Consider the following 11764-nt stretch of genomic DNA (forward strand, 5'->3'; position numbering starts at 1 on the left):
TTTTTTTCTGTTTGGAGACCACCGTAATCTTGGTATCTGGGATACTTGGGTCCCCTGCACTGTCAGGCATCCAGTAGGTTCCCGGGTACACAGGGCTGAGATCTCCATATTCCACAGCAAAGCAGCCAATGAGAAGGACTTGTGTCACAGGAAAGAGACAATGCCTGTCTGGCTCTGGCTCCCACTTCTCTGAGGGTAACAGTCGGAACAGGTAGGAGCAAACCTTTGTGTCATCACGTCATCCCTGGAGACGGCAGTAGAGCAAGCCTGGTGCCTGCCTGGTGGCCGTGTTGTGAGAAAATAAATAAAATGCCTGCTCAAAAGTATAGGCTTCCTGCTTATGATCTAAAAGAGACGACTTTGGAATGATTTTCCAGATGAGTGAAAGGCAGTTAGTTGCTCATTACATTTTATCTAAGTTTAGATTTTCTACTTGATTATTCCCACAAATCGGGCTTTAAAAATAGGCGCAACCAGATCGGAATGTGTACATTTCAACAGATCAGAAACCGCAGAAGCCTTCTGTCACTTACTGACACAGCACCAGATCCAAGGACTCCGTTGGTATAAATATTTTCAGATTCCTTTGTATTTTAACAATAACAGAGAATGGCTACAATAAAGACACAATTACAGTTTCTAATCTCAAGGGAATAGGTTGTATATCTTAAATCTTTTATCTTTATTTTATAAAATCAGTTTGCATAGTTTTACTCCACTTTCTATACATTTTGTCTTTTAAATCACCTTTTACCACATTTATATTTTAAAAAATGTTTTAAAAGACAAATGTTTGGAGGAGCAAGTCTTGGGAATGATCTTTCCTTCGATCACTGTTGACAAGCAGCAGGAGGATCGTGGATGGACTGGGTCACTCACCAAGCCATCCTTCTCACTACTGTCTGCATCTGCCCGCCCACTCTGGCCCCACTCAGGGCCCTGGTGCTCTGGCATTCCCTTGGGCATGGGCTGTGTTCTGTGGAGTCTGCAGATCCTCTGTGTGAACTCTACCCTTATTGGCACCAAAGCTGTCGAGCCAGCAGAATCACAGGGCTTTTCTCGGGCACCTGGAGCCTCCATGCCAACTCCCACACCTGTGATCATAATGTTGTCATCCATCCAGACCGTGCTGGCTCACTCTGCCAGGACCCAGAGTGATGTGCTTCCCAAAACAAACAGCACAGATGGCATCTCCCACATCTCCTGAGCTGGCTTGTTCTCTTTGGGGAGAGCAGCTAGCTTCTGTGCCAGGCTCTGTGTGTGTGTGTGTGTGTGTGTGTGTGTGTGTGTGTGTGTGTTGGGGGAGGTGGTTAGTTAGGAATCAAAAACTGCAGCTGCAAGTCCTCTCCTAGCACAGTGAGGGTTGGGGCTGGAATGCAAGAAGCACAGCCCAGTAAGGTAGCGATCCCCAAGCTCCCCCTTCGCTCCCAGCAGCCAGAGGAGCAAATTTTGCAGCTGGGAACCTTCCCAGGGAGTCAGTACTCACCTCTCCCAAAGAGGCTGGGAAGAGGTTCTCCACAAACGGTCTCAGTCCGGAGCTCACCAGGCCTGCCTTCTGGCTCTTCCTGGCCAAGGTGAGAATGATGACCTCAGGCCGGGTTTAAAATGAAAGGGCTGCAGCTGGCTGTGGGGAGGAACCACCGGGGGCGGGGAGACGGGGGGGGGGGGGGGGGCTACCAAGTGCGACGCCCTGAGCCCTGACAAACTGACTTCTATGCTATTCCCCAGAAGAGGGGAAGCTGTCTGCAACAAGCAGTTCATTTTATAAGGGTTTAAAATTTTATTTATTATTCTATTTTTTAAGAGCGTAAGTGTTTCTTATGTTTCTTATTACAAGTCGACAGTTCCTTGTGTGGCCAGTAACTTTAGAACCAAGAATGGAATTGATCTTGTAAATACTGAATGTGATGGCTTTATGAAAAAAAAAAGTGGCCATCCTCATCCGGGTGGGCCAGAGGTGCCTCCCACTCATAAATTCCTCTCTCACCCAGGGGACCTAAGCAAGGGGCTCCAGAGGCAGCCCAAAGAGCTGGCAGGTGGTGCAGAGACCCAGTGGCTTTGGCAATTTGAGAAAAGGAACTGCAGGAAAGCATCGTCTCATGACTGGATGATGTGCTGCGATGCTGAGGTCCAAAAGTGGACATTCACGGATGTCCACAGGCCATTTCCAGCTTGAAGATGGAAGAGGCCGCAGGAAAGAACAGGAGTGGTCTCTGGGAACTGAGAGTGATCCCCCGCCCACAGCAAGAAGACGGGACCTCAGTCCTGCCACCACACAGACTGAATTCCGCCCAACAGCCTGAATGAGCCTGGGAGTGGATTCTTCTCCAGAGCCTCCAGATGGGAGCCCTGCCTGGCCAACACTTTGACTTTGACCTCATGAGACCCTACACAGTGAACACAGTCAAGCTCACATGGCTCCTGACCCTGCAGAACTGTGAACTAATAAATGTATGTTCTTTAAGCCACCCAGTTGGTGGTAATTTATTAAGCAGCAGTTGGAAACTAATAAAGAAAGCCTCTTGGCATCAGAGCTGTGGCTTCGTCTACAAAAGTATCGGCAGCCTAGGATTTTGGCTCAACCAGATAAATCACGTGGTGGGGAGAAAGTGAAGGTGGGGTGTAACAGGACAAAAGACTCATTGTGCTGGTGTGAAATAATAAAAAACATCTATCTCTCCTGATGCAGAGCGCCTAAACCCCTTGGAAATCAGGGTGATACAGGAGGATCTTTCATCTTTAATCTCAGTTTAGTCTTTGAGCCCAGCTGCTGACGCAGAGCTCCCAAGAAATTTTCCAAGTAACAAGAGCATCTGACACCAAACTCCTGAATCCCTTGGAATTTCCTGGAGCATCTTTTGTTCTAATGAGGTGACTCTTTATGGGCTCCCAAATGGGGGCTGGTCACCAGAGAGATCACGCCATAATTAGAAGCTTGGCACTTTCAGCTCCAACCCTTATTCATCAGAGAGATGAGAGGAGATGTAAATGGAGTTAATAATCAGTCATGCCTCTGTGATGAAACCTCTACAAAAACTCCAATCATACGGGGTTCAGAGGACTTCTGGGTTGGCGAACACACTCACGTGCCAGGAGGGTGGCAGCCAACTCCACCTGCTAACCATCAGCCACTGTGCTCCTGAGGATCTCAATGTATCTTTCACCCATCTTTCCTCAATGCCTTCCATGCATATTTCTCACAAGCAAAAAGGACAAAACATCCCCTGGTGGCTTGCCACCTGGGTGGGTAACAAAGAGGATGCCTTCCTTCCCCGCCTTGAAGGAAGAGGGAAATGCCGTCCAAAAAATGCCACTCTCTCAGCCGCAGCCATGACAGGGAGCTCCGGCATGTGGGCAATGACTTGATTTTCCCTGCAGAGAAACTGCGCTCCCTCTTTGGACGTACCACCAGCAAATTTAAGAAAATCTTCATCTGTTTGCATACTGGGACTCCATGTGATGTTTGTGCACGTGTAATGCTAGATTTCTGCCCTCCTCGCTCACAAACCTAACCAGAGCTGCTCTGTTCCTCTGAGCTCAGGCTTTCAGACCAAGTGCTGCTCCTCCGCACGTAATATGCAATCCTTTGAAGAATCTTGAAATCTCTAGAAATGAGACTCCCAAGATAAAACCCAAGCCCTGACTACAATGTCATTATCAATAATCTTGCTGCAAGTGCCACTTTCAAATTTGTGATTTACTCTCATTGGATCTGAAAATCTGTGACTATAAGGCTCTGAAATCACTGCTAAAATTATATTCCCCATATCTTCAACATGAGAGTCTCCATACCAGGAGGCTGAACCTGTCCACTCAAAATTTAAACACTCTGTCATTTCCACAACATCTAATTTATCAGTATCAGGTGAAGTCAGGCAACGCTTCTCGAATTCTTTTCAGAAGTCAAAAAAGGAATAGAAGCATTCAGGCAATAGTACATTCTTCTTGGAAGCCTCAGGATGCAGGAATTGCCTGACATGAAACTGCACATCAGTACAGAGAGAGAAGGTTCCTACCCCAATGTTCTGTTTATTGCCCACTGGTTAAACTATCAGAGGGCGTGGTCCAGCTCGTACAGAGGACTGGCTTCTAGCATCCATCTTAGTTTCTTTTTTTACAGTTAATTCTCCGTCAGTTCCAACTGAACTGGTCTGACTATTAGTGCAACTGTCCCACCTGCTTGTTGGCCAGATCCATGACTTTCGTAACAGCACGATCAGCTCCTGAGCCGGGGGCCCCAGCAGTGATTCCAAAAAGCGCCACCGAGTAATCTGGAGATGCCCTCATGAAGACAGGTGGGGGGAGAAGCGGGGTGCGAAGGCCATGAGGTGGGGCAGAAGTGAGAATGAGAGAGCCTGTGCTAAAGCCTCTTCCAAGAGAAAAAGGAAAGGCGTCCCCTCCCCTCCCCTTCCATGCCTCCCCTGATGCAAACAGCTACTAACCAGCCACCCAAGTACAAAGCTGACCTGTGGTGCTCACACCTCGGGTGCTTGCAGGCCTCCCAGGGCCTCTCCAGTTCTCAGAGCACCTGGCTGACAGCTGGGCCTCTGCCCCTCTCAGCTACTGTAGCCAGCCCAGCCTCCATGGGTTTCCTCAGGCTCCCAAGCCCTGGGACTACATCTTCTCCGGCTCCCTAGGTGATGCAGACTTCACAGTCAGAGGCTCTACCCACAAGGCGAGCTGCTGGAAGCCGGTGCTCAGCTGGATTGAGTGGTCCTGGTGCTTGTGACCCACCCACTTCCCGGCGCCCGCAGCCTCAGTCGCGTGTTTCGCGTGGCCGGCGAGGTCTCCAAGGAAGACGAGCCTCGCCAGTTCCTCTCATCAAACCTGGGTGTTGTGTTACTCGTGGCGGGTGTGTAGCCGGAACCAGGCAGAGCTGAGTCCTGAGCCTCCTGGCCTGGCTGAGCATCACTGGCCACTGCCAGCCCAGCCCTCCAGCGGACACGCGGGCCGGTGGACAGGTGAGCGCTGCGCCCGCTCTGGGCTGGCGGACTGCTGGCCCCCCCGGGTCAGCAGCCCCCAAGGAGATGGTGCACTGCTCCCAGGGTGCCCCCCTCCCGTCTCCTGGACCACCTGGTCCTCCTGCAGCACTAGTGATTGTTGCCGGAGCCCACTGCCCCCCACCCCCACCCCGCCAAAACCTCTGGGGATTCTGGCAGTACCCCTGAGGAGTTGAGAGCCAAAAAAGCTCGGTCTCCCTGGACAGCCCAGGAGAGAAGTCTGTCCAGGAGCGCCCCGAGGCGGCTCGGAACGGGCTGCCACATGCCAAGGCCCCTCGAGGGGCTGATGAAGAAGCCCGGTCCTCTCGGGAGGTAAAGCCGGGCCGCTCTGGGACCCAGGCCCCGGAGGTGCCCCGGGCGGCCTCCGCTGTGGTCGGATGCAGAAAGGTGCTTGCCCAGGCAGCCCTGGGCCCCACAGGGCGCCCCCCTCCACACACCCACCCACACATGACCCTGTGGCCCTGCCAGCTTCCCGGGTGGCAAGACCCAGCCCGCATCCCCAAGGGGCTCTGTAGTCCCCCAGGCCCCCGGCTGGTGGCCGCCTCCAGAATGGAAAGCAGCCGGGAGCGTGGGCCAACACGGCGGGAGCAGGGCACCAGCTCGGAGGAGGAGACGCTGAGCGGCGGCTGGCCGCCTGCAGCCCCGGCCCGCGCGCTCTCGCCAGCCTGCACCCACGGGTGCTGCTGCTGAGCCGGGGCCGGCCAGGGCAGCCGGGCCGGAGACCGCTGCCTTAGCGGCCCCGCGCGCGCCCCGGGGACGACGAGGCTGCGCCCCTCTCCGCAAGCCAGGAGGGGCTGAGCTCCAGCTGCGCGGCCTCCCGCCCAGCGGGGACCTGTGCTCCGTGTCGCCCCACGAGTCTGAGCACCGCAAGGGTGTGGCACTGGCCCCCGAAGCCCCCGCAGCTCCAGGGACTGCAGCGCTGGGTCCCAGAGGCCGGGTTCCAGGGTGGCAGGTGCTCCGGAGGCTGAGGAGATGCCGCCCCGTCCGTGGGTGAGTCCTTGCCCAGCTTTTCCCAGTCGGATCCCCTGCCCACTGGCCCCTGGCACCGCGGACTCAGATGAGAGCTCGCAGAGTTTTGGGGTCCCTCGCCGTGACCCTCTGCCCTGCCTCAAGTTCCTCCCCTTGCTGCCTACCGCACCCAGCAACTGCGTGGTGGACCCGGAGAAGCTGCCCACCTCCCGAGGAGGCCGGGCCGGGCAGAGCACCTTGGCTGTACCCAGAGGCCCTGGCTCGCCCCAGGGCTGGCATCAGAGCCCTCAGAGTCATCCCTGCAGTGCTGCGCAAACTTGGCCAGTCGGCAGCTCAGCGCCTGGAGGAAGTCCAGTGCCGAGAGTGGTGGGGCGCCCCTGTCCAGAAGGTCCTCAGCCCCTTAGGCCCACCCTGTCCCCATCTCGGTATACCGTGCCGGCCTTCCTGCCTGCAGGTTCAGTGCGACTAAACTACTCACCGGTGGCCATGACCAGCACACGGAGGAGGGCGGCGGGTGGTCTGCTGGCCAGCAAACAGCAGTGAGACCATGACCTCCAGGTGACCCTGACCCTGCCTTCGACTCCATGTTAAGGCTGGAGTGGTCCAAGGTTCAAGGTCCACACCACCCACTAGGCATCAGAGTGTTGGGCAGTGATAACATGTGTCCATGCAGGGCCAGGCTCTCCAGTCCCGGTGCAGCCATCCACCCCCTCGTCCCAGAGTCTGCCACCGTCCTGAGATTCACTTGTCAGAAATTAAAGTGCTCTCAAAAAGCGAACAAAAGGCAGGATACCACCCTCTCCCCAGTGGCCACAGATCCTGTGAATATGTTACCCTACATGGCAAGTGGGACACTGAAGGTGTGATTAAGGTTGTGGGGAGATTATCGTGGATTGCTAAAGTGGGCCCAACCAAGTAAAAACAAACAAACTTTTTGACACCATGGAAAATGTAACAGCACAGGGAAAAAGACAAATGGTTTCTGGCTTTGAAGGATTCTCCCCTAGAGCCTCCAGAAAGCAGTGCAGCCTCGCCAACACCTTGATTTTGACTCAGTGAGACCCATGTCACACTTCTGACATATACAGCTGGAAAACAATGAAGTTCAGCTGGCTTAAACCATCCCGTTTGTGATCATTTGCTATAGCAGCAATAGCTGTAATTTAGCCACGGTCATTAAGGTCTAGAGCACAACTAAATTTGAAATCGAATGCAGAGGATGTATTTGAGAAACCCTGGACTGTCGTGGACTGTGCTTTATCGATGTTGGCAAGTAAAGATGTACCACTAACATTGCACAGCAAAGGAAAAGACAGGCCACGGGTGTGTTTTTGGTTTTTTGTCTTTTTACTATGCAGTATCTGAATATTTTGGGTAAGTCCAGGAAAATTTGGATATGGGGCCTGTCTTTCAAGGTTACAACACTAAATGAGGGCAAAATGCCTCTTTTCAGAATCTTTTTGGAATGAATAGGAACCTAGTAAATGATGGGTAAGCAATGTTGTGCTGGTTCTGGAATGTCTGGGTCCTGTGCCTTGACAGCAACTTCCTGGTAGGCGAAGTCGCCCTAAGCAGAATCTTGGATTTATGCTGTTTCTTTCATTTACGTCCTATTCCGCTTCTGTAGCTGGTTAGCCAGATGCTGTGTTCTCTGGACCTCCTGATAGCTGTCCAATATTTTCTTTCAGCAGAATTTGCATAAGTTATTTTGTATTGTTTGGTATTAAGACTAATAACTGGACATTTCTCCCCAATTTTAACAAAACCTCCAAATCCTTAGTGAGTCTCCTGGCCCCAAATCCAGGAGTGAAACATAACTGGTTTGTATCAATGACTACATCCAGAAAGTGCTACGGTGAAGGTCGGTGTATGGGTGTGGGATCCAGTCTGGGCCCTGGAGAAGTGGGGAAGCTTTTTCTGAGGCATCTGTTTTGCTTCAGGTATGACTATGTTTGCTACCCAGTGCCCTAACACTCTGAAATGATGAAATTTACCAAAATAATAATAATAATTAATAATAATAATCCATCATTCAAGACAAGAAATGGAATGTCTATAAGGTTATTTTGGAGTCAGAAAATCCTAGATTTTTACTGATCAGAATTCTAAGTATTATAACAAATAACAAAAATGTGTGTGTGTGTGTGTTTTGTTCTAAATAGTGACGGATGAAATAGAAAAACTAAGCTGGAAATGCATGTAGGGAGCAAAGTGGGTATTTTCCTTTAAATAGGATGGGAGCAGGATAGATTTGCAGGCCAAGAATCTTACTGCAGTAACCTGAAAAATGAATACATTGAAGAAAAAATGCATTTTTAAAGCCATCAGAGACGAAAGGAAGCCACGAGGACCACATGCACTAAAATTCCAAAGGAAGAAAATCTCTTTGAAATGATCCCCTGATTGCCAGTCGTTTTATTTCCTCTGGGAAACTGCCAGAGCTTGGCGCAGGCTGTGTTTCTATTGGCCCCGATAAACAGATCTTTTAGGGGAAGAAAGCAACGGCAGAGATTCTGACTGCCTTATGGTGCTAGTCCCGCAGACTGGAAAGTGGGTGGTCTGGTGATGCATGTCTCTGAAAAATATCACTCTAAAATGTAGGTTTAGACTTAACAACTATCATTTCATTTTCCCTTATAGTTTCTGTGGGACAGGAATTCTGGAAAGTATCAGTTGGGCAATTCTGGCCTAGAGTTTCTAAGTGGTTGCAGTCAGATGTGTTTGGACCTGGAATGGCGGACAGTTAGAAGAGCCATGTGCTAAATGGCTGGCTCGCACGCTCTTTCTCTCTCTCTCTCACTTCCTCTCTCTCTCCATGTGGTCCCAGGGCTTCTCCACACCATCTCCATCAGACAGCTTGGGCTTCCTCAGGGCTTGGTGGCTTCAGGGTACCTGAACTGTTACTGTGACAGCTGAGGACTATAAAGAGAAAATTCCAGGGAGAAAGGCAGAAGCTGGACCACTTTTTAAGAGCTGGCCTTGGAAGTCGTACGGCAGTGCTTCCATCATATTCCGTTGACTGAAACAGAACCCAACCCAGTTTCCAGAGGAGGGGACATACATTCCACCCCTCAATGGAAAAAAATGTCACAGTCCCATTGTATAAGGGACATGTGGCATGGGAGAGATTGTTGTGGCATCTTTAGGAAGTAGAACCTGCCCCCAACCAGACACAGGGAGACTTTTCCATGAGGCATTTTCTGAGTTCTGAGTCAAGGGAAAAGGTCGGGGGCTAGGCCAGAAGGGTAGAGTGGGTTCTTCCGTAGTGTCACGATGTGTGGGAGACAGATCTGGCTGGAAAGGAGGGCTCTGCAGCAAAGCCCAAAGTGGCCTTCCTACAGACATTCGCATTCTGTTCATCTGCTTGAAGTGAAGTTGCGAATTTAGCCTCACACTTCCAGAGGGTAAAATTCTCAGGGCTGAGGAAAGAGAATCTCTAGGCTCAATTAAAAACTTAAAGAGAGACTTTCTTAGTCCACTTGGGCATGTTATACCAAGACTGAGTGGCTTATAAAGAACCCAAATTTATTTATCACAGTCGGGAGGCCAGAAGTCCGGGATCAGGGTGCCAGCGTGGCCAGGTCCTTCAAAAGCCCCTTCCAAGTGGCAGACTGCTGACTTCTGGCTGTGACCTCAGACAGCGGAAGGGCGAGCTAGCTCTCTGAAATCTCTTTGATAAGGACACTAATCCACTCATGAAGGGTGTCTCTCCTGACCTGATCACTTTCTAAAGGCCCCATCTCCTGGTACCATCAGCTCGGGTATCAGGGTTTTCACATATGAACGTGAGGGGGGTCACAAGCATCATAGCAGAAGCCCTCTGTGGGTCTGGGGGAGCAGCCGTGCTCTGAGCCTAACCTGTAAAGCTCAATCCCCTATTAGGTTGCCTTGATTGGCCCCACCGTACCTGTCCAACCAAAGAAAGTCTGTGCCCTTGCTCATGGAAGGTCATCTGGAGCCTCCATGGCCGATTCTGTGCGCTGTGGGTGTTGCTTCTACGTCTAAGTCAGTATGTTAGGTGCCTCTACTTCTTCTTCCCATTAGTGCTGGAAAGGATTCCCTAATGGGAAAAGGTCAGGGGTAGAGTAGTGCCGGGAACTTCTGGGTCCCACCACTTTAATAATCCCCAGAGCTATGGGTCTCGGCGGCTGACGATTTTGACAACCGGACCCTCTGGCAAGGAAGAAGCCCCTTGCTTGAGGATTTGGACTCATTACCCTCCTGGCCTGGTTACCAGGCACATTTAATTTCAAAAGCAGCCTTGGCTTATTATTAAACTGTTGTATAAACTGAACACACGAGCTGAGCCAGATATTCTAATTTGAGGGTGGATCAACCCAGACTCAATGAAACAAAGATGGAAGATAGAGCCCATGAACCTAGCTCATCAAATCAAAAGTTATGTTCAAGGACTTGAAGCTGACTTGGCCGCAGGGGCTCCTCAGGATTTTATGACAAGTGACAACTAAGTCATCAGGGAAAATGTCATCCAGCTCTTGGACTGAAGCACAGCTGCTGCTTCAACGGGACCTCAGATCACGGAGCTTCCCCTCGACGCCTGGCCTGGCTCACGGATGCTCTGGCAGGGGTGAAACCTGATGGTGTCCATAGGCTGTGACAGCTGCTCAATCTCGGCATGAGCTGTGCAGAACCAAAAACGGCATGCTCTCTGTTTGATGGACCGAACCCAACGCGGTTTTTGCTTATCTGGCCACTACGACCCTTGACTAACCTTGTCATGTTTTCACTGCATTTGAGCTCTTGCGCAGGAGGCTGGGTTCTAGTTCAGTCTCCCACTTGGAAAAACTACAGATGGGTAGATTGAGGACACCATACTTGTGGGGATGCAGGTGGTGGAAACAAATCAGGGCCACAAGTCAGACTCTCGGGATCATCCCATAGCTGCCCACAGTGAGGGTCTTTTAGCTAAAGATACCAAATGGAGTCAAACTCCCGATCAGCAGACTTAATACCCAGATTGTCAGCATTGCTACCTGTATTCACAGCTGTTCCAGACACAGCAACACAAATGCTGTCCCAGATGAGACACCAGGCAAACAAATTGACGTGTTTGATGCGGAGGTCAGAGCTTCGTGCCAGGGTTGCGACTCTTGCCAGAATTTGTTCCATGTGTCTCATGACAAGGTGGTGTGGGTTGTGGCCCTGCTCGCTCCGGACATACTGACTGGCTGGACCAGAACTCTGGCCACCCTCATGACTATTTAGTGGGGCCACCCCGAAGTTGACACTTTTTCAAGTTACGGTGCTGGTGGTCCAGTGTGATCAGCTGGCTGTGGCCACAGGATCATGGCTTTGGAAACTAATCTCTGTCATGTTTTCCACTGTCTGACAATCTTATATAATAATGAAGCATCCTTTTTCACAAAAGCCTCTTGACAAGGGTCTGATAATCAATGCTTTCAACAGACTTTCCATACACCCTAATATATACGGGCATTTGGTGTCATTTATTATTGAAAACAGCCTCTTCAAAATGCATCCCAGTAATTTATGACTGCCTCCCTCACTTGCTCCTGGTCTGCTCATCTTAGCAGGACAGTTTGGTCACGAAGAGAGCTGTCCTCAGAGAGGGGCCATCTCCTATGACTTTCAAGATAATGAGCAGAATGAAATGTATTTTCCTATTTTGAAAATTTGGAATTTTTGCCTGATCATTCTTCAGTAGGATGATTCTTCCTCTCCTCCAGCTGCAACCCGGGACTGGACTGGATGGTACATGCTCCTGGTGGCAGCTCAGCCAAAAAATGGCAAACAGCTTTGGCTCCGCTCTGTAG

At 50.9% G+C, this 11764-nt stretch overlaps 1 pseudogene; it reads right to left on the bottom strand.

Annotated features, from left to right (window-relative positions):
- Positions 1 to 3117: 3117 nt before the first annotated feature.
- Positions 3118 to 4382, bottom strand: LOC102541242 (epithelial splicing regulatory protein 1 pseudogene; annotated as a pseudogene).
- Between the last annotated feature and the right edge of the window lie 7382 nt (positions 4383 to 11764).

The sequence above is a fragment of the Vicugna pacos genome, chromosome 8 (assembly GCF_048564905.1).
Source record: "Vicugna pacos chromosome 8, VicPac4, whole genome shotgun sequence".
In the NCBI taxonomy this organism is placed as follows: Eukaryota; Metazoa; Chordata; class Mammalia; order Artiodactyla; family Camelidae; genus Vicugna; species Vicugna pacos.